The sequence below is a fragment of the Canis aureus genome, chromosome 15, assembly GCF_053574225.1.
Source record: "Canis aureus isolate CA01 chromosome 15, VMU_Caureus_v.1.0, whole genome shotgun sequence".
NCBI classification, from domain to species: Eukaryota; Metazoa; Chordata; class Mammalia; order Carnivora; family Canidae; genus Canis; species Canis aureus.
In genome coordinates, this window is record NC_135625.1 from 22,367,851 (window position 1) to 22,382,215 (window position 14,365).

General features: G+C 40.0%; 1 protein-coding gene across 5 annotated transcripts in view; it reads right to left on the bottom strand.

The window, feature by feature from the left end:
• Positions 1-14,365, bottom strand: part of FAT1 (FAT atypical cadherin 1) — a 127,204-nt gene that overhangs the window by 55,837 nt on the left and 57,002 nt on the right. The gene's annotated exons all lie outside the window — the stretch shown is intronic.

A 14,365-nucleotide genomic window follows, 5' to 3' on the forward strand; every position in this document is an offset into this window, starting at 1 on the left:
TCAGGAACTTCAACTGTGGTATATATGGTGGTAAAATAAGTATTTAGTTTAAGACACTGTGATTTCCTTAGGAGTTGTTACTACCATGATCTGGAAGTCTGATTTCTACCTTTCTACTTTCATTCAATTCCCATCTCTTTTTAAATATTTATTTATTCATGAGAGACACAGAGAGAGAGAGGCAGAGACACAGGCAGAGGGAGAAGCAGGCTCCATGCAGGAGCCCGACGTGGGACTCGATCCCGGGTCTCCAGGATCACACCCTGGGTTGAAGGTGGCGCTAAACCACTGAGCCACTAGGGCTGCCCTCAACCCCTATCTTAGCAAGGACTGCTCCCAGATCTTAGCAAGGACTGCTCCCAGGACAGTCAGTGCTTCAAGAATCAGCAACACTAAGAACAATTGTGATAAAACTGTAATACCCCAGTAAATAGGCTGTTAAACACATGGCTCAAGCAAGTTTTACAAAAACTAAAAAGGTAATATATTTATATATGATACGTGATATGTGTATACGCCTTCATAAAAGTCCAAACCCCAAATGTAAAAATTAAAACTTAGAAATATGACAGTAGTATATCTTTTACAATATTTTTTTCCAATACTTCTTTTTATAGAGGAAGGGGCTGGGCAGAGAGAGGGAGAGAGAATCTTAAGGAGGCTCCACACCCAGCACAGAGCCAATGTGGGTCTCAATCTCACAGCCCTGAGATCATGACCTGAGCTAAAATCAGGAGTAGGAGGCTCAGGCGACTGCATCACCCAGGCACCCCTCTACTACGTTTTTTAACAAAAACTTTATAAGAGTGTATCATATGTTCTAAAATGTACTCTTACTGTAAAAACTAAGCTTGCTAGAGCCAAAGGACATTTTAAAAGGAAGAGCAAGCTGACTCTCAGTTCTGTAGGGAGCCTCCTAAACTACTGTGTCTGAGAGCCAGACGTAAATTAAGTCTTCCTTTTTAAAAATTAATATATAAAATATGCAACAAATTGTACACAGTTGAATCTTTTTAGTATTTTTCATATTCTTTCCTCCCCCATGGGAAGAGTGAAATTAAAAAAAAAAAAAAAAAATCACCCTGGGGACGCCTGGGTGACTCAGTGGTTGAGTATCTCCCTTGGCTCAGGGCGTGATCCCGGAGTCCCAGGATGGAGTCCCACCTCAGGTTCCCCATAGGGGAGCCTGCTTCTCCCTCTGCCTGTGTCTTTCTGTGTCTCTCATGAATAAATAAATAAAATCTTAAAAAAAAAGAAAAGCCTAAATATTTTTCAGTAACCCTATTAACAATAATTATAAATACTAGCTTAATGCCTATAAAATATAAAGCCCTAATTAGAAAGTTATTTCAACTAAAAACCAAGAGAGAAAAAAACCCTTTTATTCTGAAGAAACTGAAACAATTTCTTGCTGCCTTTTTCCCCCATCTATTTTCTTCCTTCCTCACTGCTCTTTTAAGAGTTCATTTAACAAGCACCATGGGCCTCGGGGTACCATGAGAATAATAAAGAAAAAATGTTTCAAAAACCATTTGCCCTGTAAAATATTCTTTGTCAGAAAGAATTTACCTGTGCTTGCCCTACATTTGCCACAACGATCCTTTCTGGTTTAGCCATAATGACCTCTCATTCCTCTTACATATATTATAGGCTATAAAAAAAAAAAAAACAGTAAAATGCCTCTACCAGGAAAAATTAACACAGATGCTACAAAATAAATAGAGAAGATAGGAGAGGTCAGAAGGTAAACAAAAGCATTTTAGAACTTTATGGGGGATGTATTTTAAATTCTGGGCTCATGATGATTTTTGTTTTTTAAACTTCCACTGTACACTACTGAAATACAGCCTGCTTAAGTTTGTTAAGCTACCAAAGAACCACAAGGACTAATCAAATGCATGGAACACAGGGGAGGAAACATAATCAGTACTTATTCTACTTTGTTAAATGAAGTATTAAAGCCAGGAAAGCACAGTGAGATAGGAAAGCAGGAGACAGAAACTGGAGAGTTCCATGCAGCACGTGACTGCCGCTCAGTAAATGGTTTTCCATGGGACAGAAGGCCTTACACATCGGTTCCCAACCAGCTTTAATAAAATGAAAACGTTCTCAGAACAAGGCTGATGACGACAACTCCAAGTGACAAAGATCCCAGCTCGAGTCCCGGGGGACCACACAGTGGGTAGACAGAGGTACCCAGGCGGTAGGACGGGAAACTGGACCAAAGATAGCATTTCTCGGGCAGCCCGGGTGGCTCAGCGGTTTAGCGCTGCCTTCAGCCCAGGGCCTGATCCTGGAGACCTGGGATCGAGTCCCACGTCGGGCTCCCTGCACGGGGCCTGCTTCTCCCTCTGCCTGTGTCTCTGCCTCTCTCTCTGTCTCATGAATAAATAAAAGCTTAAAAAAATAAATAAATAAATAAATAAATAATAAAATAAAATAAAATAAAATAAATAAAATAAATAAAATAAAATAAAATAAAATAAAATAAAATAAAATAAAATAAAAATAGCATTTCTCTGTTCAAACTTTAAAAGATTCCTCTTCCAACAGGTGCAATTGAAAAGTCCTATGAATTCCACCATTTTTTAAAAATCTTTGTCAAATGTAAAGTGAGTCTTGAGCAGCAAGCACACACTAGCACGTCTGGGTCTGTGCTGGATTTAATAAATGGGTACGGGTTGGGCCTGGCCCTGGAAGCCCTAAGCTGAGCCCGAATGCCCACCCACACGGGCAGGCACCCAAGCACCCACTCGGACAAGGCAGGGCGGACCTGGAGAGACAGGCAGGCGGGGAGGCTGGGCATCGCTAGCTCAGCCCCATTCTAAAAATACAGATTGCCTTAGAGGCCGAGAGAGGACTTTGCATTTTGCCTGTAGTTATCACTCAACATCCACCCCCCGGAGCTTCAGACCATGAGCTCAGAGATGCTCCGCAGAACCGCGCGGTCTTTATTTAGGTGGTGCAGGGCCGAAGCCCGCACGTAACTGCGGCCCGCCTGGAGCTCCGCCGGCAGCTGCGGCATCTGAGCGGCTACTGTTTGTCACTGCAGTCCTGGTGCCGGCAGGATTAGGCTTAGAGCCAAAAATGGGATTCTATTCATAGACTGTCAAGGCTGCACAGGCGCTGGGGACTCACTCGGTTCGAGGTTTCAGAGTCCCATAGAAAATCCTTACTTACAAAATGAATCCAACGACCAAATCTAAAGTCACACGGGTAAGTGCCTGGGTAGGAATTTATACCCTGAAGTCTCCAAGACCTCTCTCTTCTGGCTTTAATTCCATTTTACTAGCTGTTTCTTGTTGAAACTTCATGGTATTAAAACCAAAGATAAACACAAGATCAAAAGCCACATGCATTTTATCAGGAATTGCCTTCAACATTCTTATAAATGTCAGATACAGCAGAGGTGGGGAGGGAAAGAAACCCAATCCATTTTATAAGGGCCACATCATGTTGACAAAAAGGGCACCTAAATGGAAAATCTGAAAATACTGGTCCTTAAAATAATTTTGAGAAAGGCACGTAAATGGAAAACCTGAAAATACTGGTCCTAAAAGTAATTTTAAGAAATAATATTCAGCAATGTATGAAAAAAACAAACCCAGAATACTCCTTTATAAAACTTATCAGAAGGATTCAAGACTAACAGATTTTAAGAGGAAAAGCGTATCTTCTTCAACATGTGCAAAAAAGCACTGAATAAAACTTCACTTCTTTCAGACTCTTTCTTTTTTTATTTCACTATAAAATAAAAAATAAGCAGGAGGAACAGGTAAGAAAAATCTTTAGACTTTTCCTTAAAGTATCTGCATGGAAAAAGATTACAAATAGGTAAAAACTTTTTTTTCTCCTTAAATGAATTCCTGCCATTGTAAAGTGACTGGCCCTTTATTTCCTTCCTTTGTGGCTATCAAATGTTACCGGAAACCCTTGGAAGTTGTTTGCAGCTGTAGCTACTTCCTATTGCACTTTGTTCAGCCTCCGTTCCAGCCACAATAAAACACCATTTACTTTGAGAAAAAAAAAAAAAATATGGCAGTATGATACTGGACTAGAACACGGATGAGTACCAGCATCCCTGCAAACCTCTAAGTCACACAATTGTAAGTCTTTACCATGCTTTAGGGATCACTACACATAAACTACACATACACACACGCACACGCATATATATGTATATAACTTCTATAAACACCACCACATCTTTCTGAAATCAAATAAACATGTCTCATACTGAACTTAAAATAATTCTACATTAAATACGCTATCCTACATGTACATAAATGAATGAAAATCGGGGCCCTGTATAAAGTTGTCCTCTACAAAGCATATGAAGCTGTCATTAGGTATTTGGAACCATGACTATCTTAACTCAGAAAAAGGGAATAGGAACAAAACTGGAGAAAGTGGTCAAGATCTGATAAGCATACTTACGGCCGACTGTGAGAGTGGGCATTTCAACCTCTGAAATAGTTTTTTAACAGGATACCCCAGCACACACAAAAAAGTGTGAAAATCTCAAAACTTGGAAATACTCTATTTTCTAATGAGAAATAGTTTTTTCTCAAAGGAGAAGAGAGCTAATAGTCTGTCATCAACGTGCTAAATCTTATCTGAGACTTTAACCGTGATAACTAATATCCTAACTACTATTCTTTGAAGAATAACTTTAATAATCTGGAGAAGCAAACACAGATTGTTTTGTTAGTATATACTGCTTAGCCATGGGAACAGTTCTCAGTTTTTACTTGATGACTATCAAATAGTCTACCCCTGAGAAATAAATCAACAATTTAACTAGTCCAACTAATAAATAGACCAATATATCAGGAGCCAAAAAACTACCATCAACCCGTTTTTGTATGGCTTGCGAACTAAGAATGGCTTTTACATCATTAAAGGGCCGGGGAAAAAAAAATAAATCAAAAGAAGACTATATTGTGACACATGAAAAATACACGAAACTCAAATTGCAATGTCCATAAATAAAGTTTTATTGGAAGACAGCCGGGCCCATTCATTTTCATTTTGTCTATGGCTACTTCCACTCAGTGACAAAGCTGAGTGGCTGTGACAGAGACAGGATGGCCCACAAAGCCTAAAATATTTACTACCTCGCCCTTTACAGAAAAAGCTTAATGTTCCTTGCAGTACATGGTTAATAAAACTAAGTTTAAAGATCTAGCGTTATTTAGAAACTTCATGCTCTTTGGTCTAAAAATATTATAGAAATAAGATTAGCCTAAAAAGCAACCATTATGTCATAGAGGAATTCCTCGACACAAAGAACAGAGAAGGTACAGAAAAACTGGTTCCCAAACCACACTTACATCCCAAACCCACAAGCACACCGGGCGAATGTGGGAGGGGCTGTGCTCCCAGAAGTGGCAGTTAGGGAATTTATGTCTTTCTGGCGCCAACCCCCAGGTGACCTTTACCTCTCTGAAGTCATGTAATTATTTGTAAAATGGGAAAAACACCAATGGGGAAGACAGCAGACTCTTGGTACTGTTTGCAGCTCCAGCCGTCTCCCAGGGTTTCTTGTAAAGAAGAAGTATGTGAGGTTGCTTGTCAGAGATAAAGCTCAATGCACCTAATACATAATAAGCTACACTTGTCAGCAGCCCTCTGACTCCTAATGAAAGTTTTGTTCCGGCCTGATCCAAGAGCGAGGTCAAGGAACAGCGGCAGGGTGCAAGACTGGTCCAGGAAAGATCAGAGAACAACACAGAAGGGCGGCAAAGGAAGGAAAGCCACGGTTTGCTGGCTTCTCTTTGGCGGTCTTTTTCAAGCTCAAATCTCAAAGGTAACAGGCATGAGAGAGCCTGATGGAAATCAGCCTGAAGAGAGAGAAGCAGCAGGACTTACACAATTCAAACTGTGCCATGTGCTCCAGATCCAATAATGAGAAGAGATCAGCCTCCAAAAGAGGTGAAATTTTAACTCTACAGAATTGATAAAGGAAAAGCTAAGAAAATAGCTGAAAGCCTCCAACTCGTTTTTAAACCATTTAAGATTCCAAGGGGGATGGAAATGGACCCAACAGCTGTCAAAGAGCCTAAGCCCTTTTACCATGCACACGCAGAGACACACAGAAATCACAAGCTCACATATATTCAAGAAGAATGCCTCTCCTTTGACTTACCAAACGTTTCTGATGCATTTACTTTTAACCATAAAAATTGTTTTCAGTGTATTTGTTCCCAGACAGGAAGATATACATCCACAAATAAGAAGATATAAAAATGTATTTACTAGACAGCATAAAACCAGTGGATCAGCAAAATGGGTGGTGAGATGGACGTGCATATGCACAGATATTTCTATGATAACGTGGCAAAGTCCATCGATAAATAAAGTCATTTTCCTAAAGCGCAGCATCCAATACCGTTATACCGTTAAGAGAAAAACCCAAGATGGGTATCACTTCATGTCCTATGACTGTACCTGTCTAGAAAGAAGAGGAAAAAAACCAGTTATGTCTTCTTGTTTGTATAGAAGGGAAAGAAACTGCAAACACTAGCTGCCTCAAAGTGCTTCAAAATGTAGGTTTTATTATTCAAGTATGGTGAGGCCCACAAGTCAGGAGACCACTGTCACTCAAGAGAGAGTTGTTTACAATCCCCAGAGGGGACACACCATGCCACACAGGGGCACTCAGGGACACGCCAGGTCGGCCAGCGGGTAGAAGGAAGGAGGAGAGAGCATGGGAAAGAGACTTTGTTGTGGGTTCCACAAAATACACAAGCAAAGCAGAAGAAGCAGGTTTAGGACTGGCCGGTTTGAATGATCTCAGTGGGCTCTGGAGCAGAGAGGGCTGTGCTGGTCGTCTGATACCTGAATCTGGGAGATTAAGGCAGGTGGTCAGATAGGGACTGAAATAGAGAACACAGCTGGATAAAGGAAGTGATTCCAATTATGGGTTCTGGACTTGCTTGTATGCCTATGAAATGTGGATCCTATGCAATCTCTATGCGATTTCAGGCTCTGCCCAGGTCAGGGGAGCCCTAGACACGAGAGCATCAAGGAGAGAGAAAATAAAACCTAATTAATATATTAAGGAAGAAAACAGTGTGTCTATGGAACTGAAAAGGAACAAAAATTTCCACTGGATACCTTTTTGGACCTTTTGAATTTTGTACTCTGAATGCAACATTTATAACAAGTAATGTAATTTATGTAATTTATGTTCTACAGACCCAGGCACACATGCATCTGTGCACAAACACACCTCTGCTTTCCAGTCTTCCTAACTAGAACACAGTGATGATGGATGGTTCCAGCCAGAACTTGAGAATCCCCATTCTGGGCATTAGGCACAATACTGTGATACAAATCTAGGGATGAAAGTGTAGCACAAACAAACCCAGAATGTTGCTGAGCTTCTGCTTAAGATAAACCTAGACACTCAATTTTCACTCCTTAAAAACATAACAAAAAATGGCTAAGACGACTCCTACTAATTACATGAAGTTTTAACAGTATATACATATTTATGGCAGTTCTAAATTGAATAAGCTTTTTTTTTTTTTTTTTTTTTTTGCAATTAAAAAGCAGTAGCTAAATTTCCACCACTTCCAGCCAGGGGGTCAGATTTACCCTCCACCAGAAAACAAAACAAAACAAAACAGACAAAATAAGTGAGTAAGGGTTTATGGGACATGAGATAACAAAGACAGCCAGTCCTCCCTGAGATGGGAACCTACAATGTCCCAGCTTATAGCCTCAAGACAGTTTCCAGACAACTGTCCCCTCCCAGGTGAAAAGTGAAGAGAAATGCGAGTATATGTCCACACAGAGACTTCTTCCCCAATATTCACAGGAGCTTAATTTGTAACAGCCAAAAAGCACAGGAACACAAATGCCCAACAACAGGTGACCGGATAAATTACAGTGTACCTAGGCAAAGGATACTCCGCAATAAAAAGGAAGATCCTTTTGGTACTAAAACATGCAGGAATCTCAAAGCAAATACATTAAGTACAAGAAGTTTTTCCAGGAAAAGAGAGTATATACTCCATGAGTCTATTTCCATAAAACTTTAGGAAATGCACATAGTGACCTAAAGCAGATGAGTGGTTGTATGAGGATGCAGGTGGACAAGAGCTGGGGGGACGGGGAAACAAGAGGCATGGGAATCTTTTGCAAGAGACCGACCTGTTCACTGCTTGAGTGTGGGAATGGTTTCCCAGCTGTATTGCTAGGTCAAAACTTATCAAACTGTTGGCTTTAAATGTGTGTCAGTTATACTTCAGTATGACTTTTTAAAAATAAAGAGCAATATTTGCTTTGCATACAAAACTCGAAAATGCCAAGTACATAGATAAGAGAATAAAACTATGGTCTTTTCTAAAGCACACCCGCACATAAAAGTAACAACACTTCAAAATTATCTGCAGATTGTGAAAGTAGCATATCACGCCTCAAAAGTTAAATTGTTAATACAGAATAAAAAGACATTTTGCTACGGTGGTTTCAGTTTCCTGAGGCTACTTGTAGAATCATGAAAGCTGGGAGGTGCACACTGGTCCCTATTGTTCAGGACTCCCCTTCTCTGTCCTTGACATGCCACAGAACGAAGCTATAAAGCGTTTGTCTGCAGGAGCCGGGCCTGTCAAGGCTCAGACAATCTAACATTCTGTGCTCCTGTCTCTCTCCCACTTGAGCAACAGCGGGATTTATGTTAAAAGAAGTAAATTTAACAAACAAAAAAGGACTTTTAAATACAGAGAACCGATGCTGCCAAAGAGGAGGTGGGGGCAGGTGGGAGCAGAGGGGGTTTGGGGGTGTTCTGGGGGGGGTGTAAAAAGGAAATTTACCCTGACATTGGACGTAATTCAACAAAACATGTTAAAAATTCATGGTGTCAACAGAAGTGTGTCAGGAAAGGAAAAGAGAACAAGTCTCTTCTGCTTGTATACCCTGAAAAAGGAAAGCCCTGCCCCCAACCCACCCCCTCAATTAAACATAAGAACATCCAAAATGAAGAAAAACAGTTCCCCGCACCATGGTCAAGCACAAAAATGTTCAAACCTGCCGCTCAGAACCCAAAATTCAGATTATCAAATGCAGTCCTAGGAAGGTTTTTTGGTTTTATTTTTAGGTTTTATTTTTCAAAAAAGTATTTTGTCCTAATAAGACAAAAGGAGAAAAAAGTGGACTGTGGACATTCTTCCCTCCTCTCCAGAATGACTCAGTGAGGTCACCTGTTTTAGATTTCTACAAAACATTCTGAGGAATTACAGGCACATTCTTAAAAATAGGTCCTTATTTATAAAAATAACATAAATATTGTCTTTCAACCATTATTCCGGTATTGAAGATTTTTCCAGCACATTCTCCCCCATACTCCTCTAACTTGATCGCCTGCCTGGCTGCTAATGCTCATCACCACATCAAACTGTCCCCCAACATGACGAACATCCCCTACCTCTTCTCCAACCGTCCACTTTCCCGACCTTCAAAATCAGCCCAGTAACTTGTGCAAGGGGCTTCACCTTCCTAACTACACCCACCCCATCAATCTGTTTCTCACCTCCTCCAGAGTTGTTTATCCCAGTCCAGGGCCACACTACCCGGTACCCACAGAAGTTTCCGTTTGCCATTTCACGTCCATAGACTATGAACTTTCAAAGCATCTCTTAACATGCTATATACAGAGGAGAGGCTCAGTAAATGCTTGATGCAAAAACACATGACTGAATGGCAATGAATTTAAGCTTTCTCTAGTCTGCTGGACATCGTGAAAAATCACCAGGGTCCTGAACTTATCTTTACCACCAAGAAGCAAGTGGATGCATTTTATTCCATCAAATGTGTTTATCCTGGATCAATTTACTAAAGTCTTGATTAATGCAGTTAATAGAGCAAATGTAGCAGATGTGAATGGAAGAGGAGGTGGCATCTTTCCCATAAATGATTCTGAGTGTCTGCACTCTGTAGACGTCCCTCAACAGGCGTGCAAAAATGCTGGTCACTAATCACAAGATGGAAGGACCAGGAAGCCAGGTTTCCCCACGATCCCAGAGGTGAAAGCCTCACTCCTGCCCAAATCCCCTGATTTCCAGACCACTGATTTTCTCACTCAGCCATTAATTATTAAGGAACATGATTTAGGGTCTCCAGGTGGTGTTATGGTCAGTAAATCACGGGAACTTTCTTCTACAAGACTCTTTCATCGGCCTCCACGATCTGCCCTCCCATAATACCGACCTACCCATTAAAAATAGGTCTGCTTTAAACGTTTTGAGCAAGATGTATACTTTGAAGCATTGCAGTTGGGGCCCTGAGGATCATGCTCAAAGTTTCTGCTGAGTTGGGGGAACAGAATCATCTGGAGACAGGCCTTGTATAGCTATGTTTAATCTTTAATAACGAAGAAGCTAAAATACGGTTATTTCTTGATCTTTAGAGACTTTACACGACTTGTGAAATCATTAGACTTCTTTACTACCCATATAGTTTGTAATATACTTCACAACAAAAACATTCTTGCGTTCTAACTATAGTTATTCCCCACTATTACCTGTCTTCAACTCATAAAAAAAAAAATAAAAGCTTCCTGTAATCCTTATGAATTTGCTCCTGCGGCCTTAGCAGCAGGATGCATGTGCTTCCCACCCAGGGGTTTCTGGAGCTGGCTGTGGACCCCCTGGAGGGGATTTATTATCCCTGAAGATCAAGAAGTTGTCTCAGCAGACATCCCCTCCCAAGAACTGTCAGAATAGAAAGCTATAACAGAAGATGCGATGCCACATTAATCACATTTCCTCGACACACATCAGCAGAGCAGGGCTCTGGTCCTTTCAGAGGCCCCAGAGATCACCAAGGTTTCAAGGCTGCTCACAACAGACATCAGTTCTTTAAGCGTCTTTAATTACACATTATACCCAGACCTAGAGCACTGCCTCAGATATTCAAAAGCACAATTACTGCTTGCTTGTTTGCCTGTCTCTTCACAGAAGACTCCCTCTAATCTAGAAGAGAGAAGACACAGGGAAAATGAAAACACTTTAAAGTCTAATTCGTCAATTTTAAAATTGGAGATAGCTATATTCTGAATTATCGTCCTCAAGACTAACTTCTAGATTCCTATTGCCTCCCAATTTGACTCCGAAACCCTGTGAAATTTTTATAGACTTCTTATCTTTCTTCTTTTATGTTTCATAGTGCCTTCTAATTTTTTGGCTTAGTTCTCTTTCATTTTATTTCACAAAAATGAAGCTGAACTTGGCTACTGCTTGTGCAGTAAAAACACTATGCAAGTGTGCTGCTTCAACAAGCCTCTTGTGAATCATTTACAGATGCTGATTCCAGTCTTCATGACTCAGTATAATCTCTTCATTCCAGGCCTTTCTCATGGGCTCAGGCTCCTGCAGCCTACCCCAATGCTTCCAAAACAACTCTCAGATCCTGTCTCTCTCTTCTGTAATTAAATTCATATATGGCTCAATTATTCTTTTTTACTTTATTTTTTGGTCTTCATTTCATTTCCTCATAAGTGCACTCTTTAATTCCCATCACCTCTTTCCCTCATCCCCCCACCTCCTCCCCTCTAGTAACCATCAGTTTGTTCTTTAGAGTTGAGAAACTGTTTCTTGCTTTATCTCTCACTCTTTTTTCTTCTTTGCTCATTTGTTTTTCTCCTTAAATTCTTCACATGAGTGAGATCATATGGTATTTGTCTTTATCTGACAGACTTAATCATTACACTTTATAGCTCCATCTATGTTGTTGCAAATGCCAAGATTTTGTTCTCTTATAGCTAATACTCCATTGTGTGTATGCATATGTATACACGTGCATATGTATACACACACACACATATATATACATATACATACACACACACACACACACACACACACACACTTCTTCATTTATCCACCGATGAACAACTGGGTGGCTTCCACTGTTTGACTATTGTAAATAATGCTGCTATAAACATCAGGGTGTACGTATCCCTTTGAATTAGTGTTTTTCTATCTTTTGGATAAATACTCAGTAGTGCCATTGCTGGATCATAGAGTAGCTGTATTTTTAACTTTTTGAGGACCTCCATACAGTTTTCCACAGTGGCTGCACCAGCTTGCATTCCCATCAACAGTGCAGGACGGTTCCTTTTTCTCCACATCCTCACCAACACCTGTTGTGTCTTAAGTTGTTTATTTTAGCCACTCAGACAGGTATGAGGGGAGGTCTCATTCTACCTTTCATTTGCATTTCCCTCATGATGAGTGACACTGAGCATCTATCTCTTCATGTGTCTGTTGGCCATCTGGATGTCTCCTTTGGAGAAATACCCATTCAAGTCTTCTGCTCATTTTTAAATTGGATTATCTGTTTTGCAGGTATTGAGTTGTAGCACTTCTTTATATATTTTGGATACTAGCCAATAATTAGGTATGTCATTTGCAAATATCTCCCCCCCATTCTGTAGGTTACCTTTTAGTTTTGTTTCCTTTGCTGTGCAGAAGCTTTTTATTTTCATGTAGTCCCAACAGATTAGTTTCACTTTTGTTTCCCTTGCCTCAGGCGACATATCTAGAAAAACGTTGCTATGGCCAATGTCAAAGAGGTTACTGCCTGTGTTCTCTTCTAGGATTTGTATGGTTTCAAGTTATTACATTTTGAGTTTATGTTTTGTGTATGGTGTGAGAAAGCGGTCTGTTCATTTGCATGCTGCTGGTCCAGTTTTCCCAACCTCATTTGTTGAAGCAACTGTCCTTTTCCCATTAGATATTCTTTCCTGCTTGCAGTGTCAAAGATTAGTTGATCATGCAGCTGTGGGTTTATTTCTAGGTTTTCTATTCTGTTCCACTGATCTGTGTGTCTATTTTTATGCCAGAACCATACTGTTTTGAAGACTGCAGCTTTGCCCTTCTTTTTCAAGATTGCTTTGGCTATTTGAGGTCCTTTGTGGTTCTATACAAATTTTAGGATTGTTTATTTTAGCTCTGTGAAAAATGCTGTTGGTATTCTGATAGGGATTGTGTTAAATGTGCAGACTGCTTTGGGTAGTAAAGACATTTTAACAATATTTGTTCTCCCAATCCATGATCATAGAATATCTTTCCATTTCTTTGTATCCTCTTCAATTTCTTTAATTAGTTTCTTACTGTTTTCAGAGTATAGGTCTTTGACCTCTTTGGTTAGGTTTATCCTAGGGATCTTACTATTTTGAGTGTCACTGTAAATGGGATTGTTTTCTCAATTTTTCTTTCTGCTGCTTCATTATTGGTGTATAGAAATGCAATGGATTTCTGCACACTGATTTTGTATCCTGCGACTTTACTGAATTCATTTATCAGTTCTAGCACTTTTTGTGGAGTTTTTAGTTTTCTATATACAGTTATCATGTTGTCAGCAAATAGTGGGAGATTTACTTTTTCCTTACCAATCTGGACACCTTTTATTCCTTTTTGTTGTCTGATTGCTATGGCTGGGACTTCCAGCACTATGTTGAATAAAAGTGGTGAGAATGGACATCCTTGTCTTCTTCCTAACCTTAGGGGAAAAGCTCTCAGTTTTTTACCATTAAGGATGATATTAGCTACGGGTTCCTCATATAAGGCCTTCATTATGTTGAGGGAATGTTCCTTCTAGAGCTACTTTGCAGAAGGTTTTTATGATGAATGGATGTTGTACTTTGTCAGCTCAATCATTCTTAAATCATTTTTAAAAATTTTTTTACAGAGTGTGCACATGCATGCGGGTGGGGGAGGGTGGTGCGGAGCAGAGAGAAGAGAGAGAATCTTAAGTAAGCTCCATTGTCAGGGCAGAGCCTGATTGGGCTCAATCGCAGGACCCTGAGATCATGACCTGAGCTGAAATCAAGAGTCTGATGCTTAAATGACTAAGTCACCTAGGCACCCCCAACTCAATCATTCTTGATGATCATCAAACCTCACTCTTATTTGCTTATCAAAGAGACACATCAAAATTCAGCCAAAGAGCTAAGGCATAATTAACTCACAAAAAAATAATCTCATACATTCAAGATTAATCTTGTACTTAAGTTTACTTTCAACAATCAAGACAGACTCTATGAGTGACAAGAGGTTTAAAAACAACCAACATTTTAATATGCTTTTTAGAGACAAAACATATACACTGATCTCTACCTGGTATCTCTGTACAGTGGTTTTGGTACAGATACTGACCTCAATCTTCTTTCTACCTCAAAACTAAAATTCAACAAAGAACACAAAATAAGAATAGTACAAAAAGGTGGACAGCGAAGACTGGTAAGGAAGTGGAGAATGCCTCTTTAATTTTGATTTTTGCATATTATTATAATATATCGAATAGACAACCCAGTAACTTAACAGGCCAACTCCCCTAGAATAAGGAAAGACAGAAT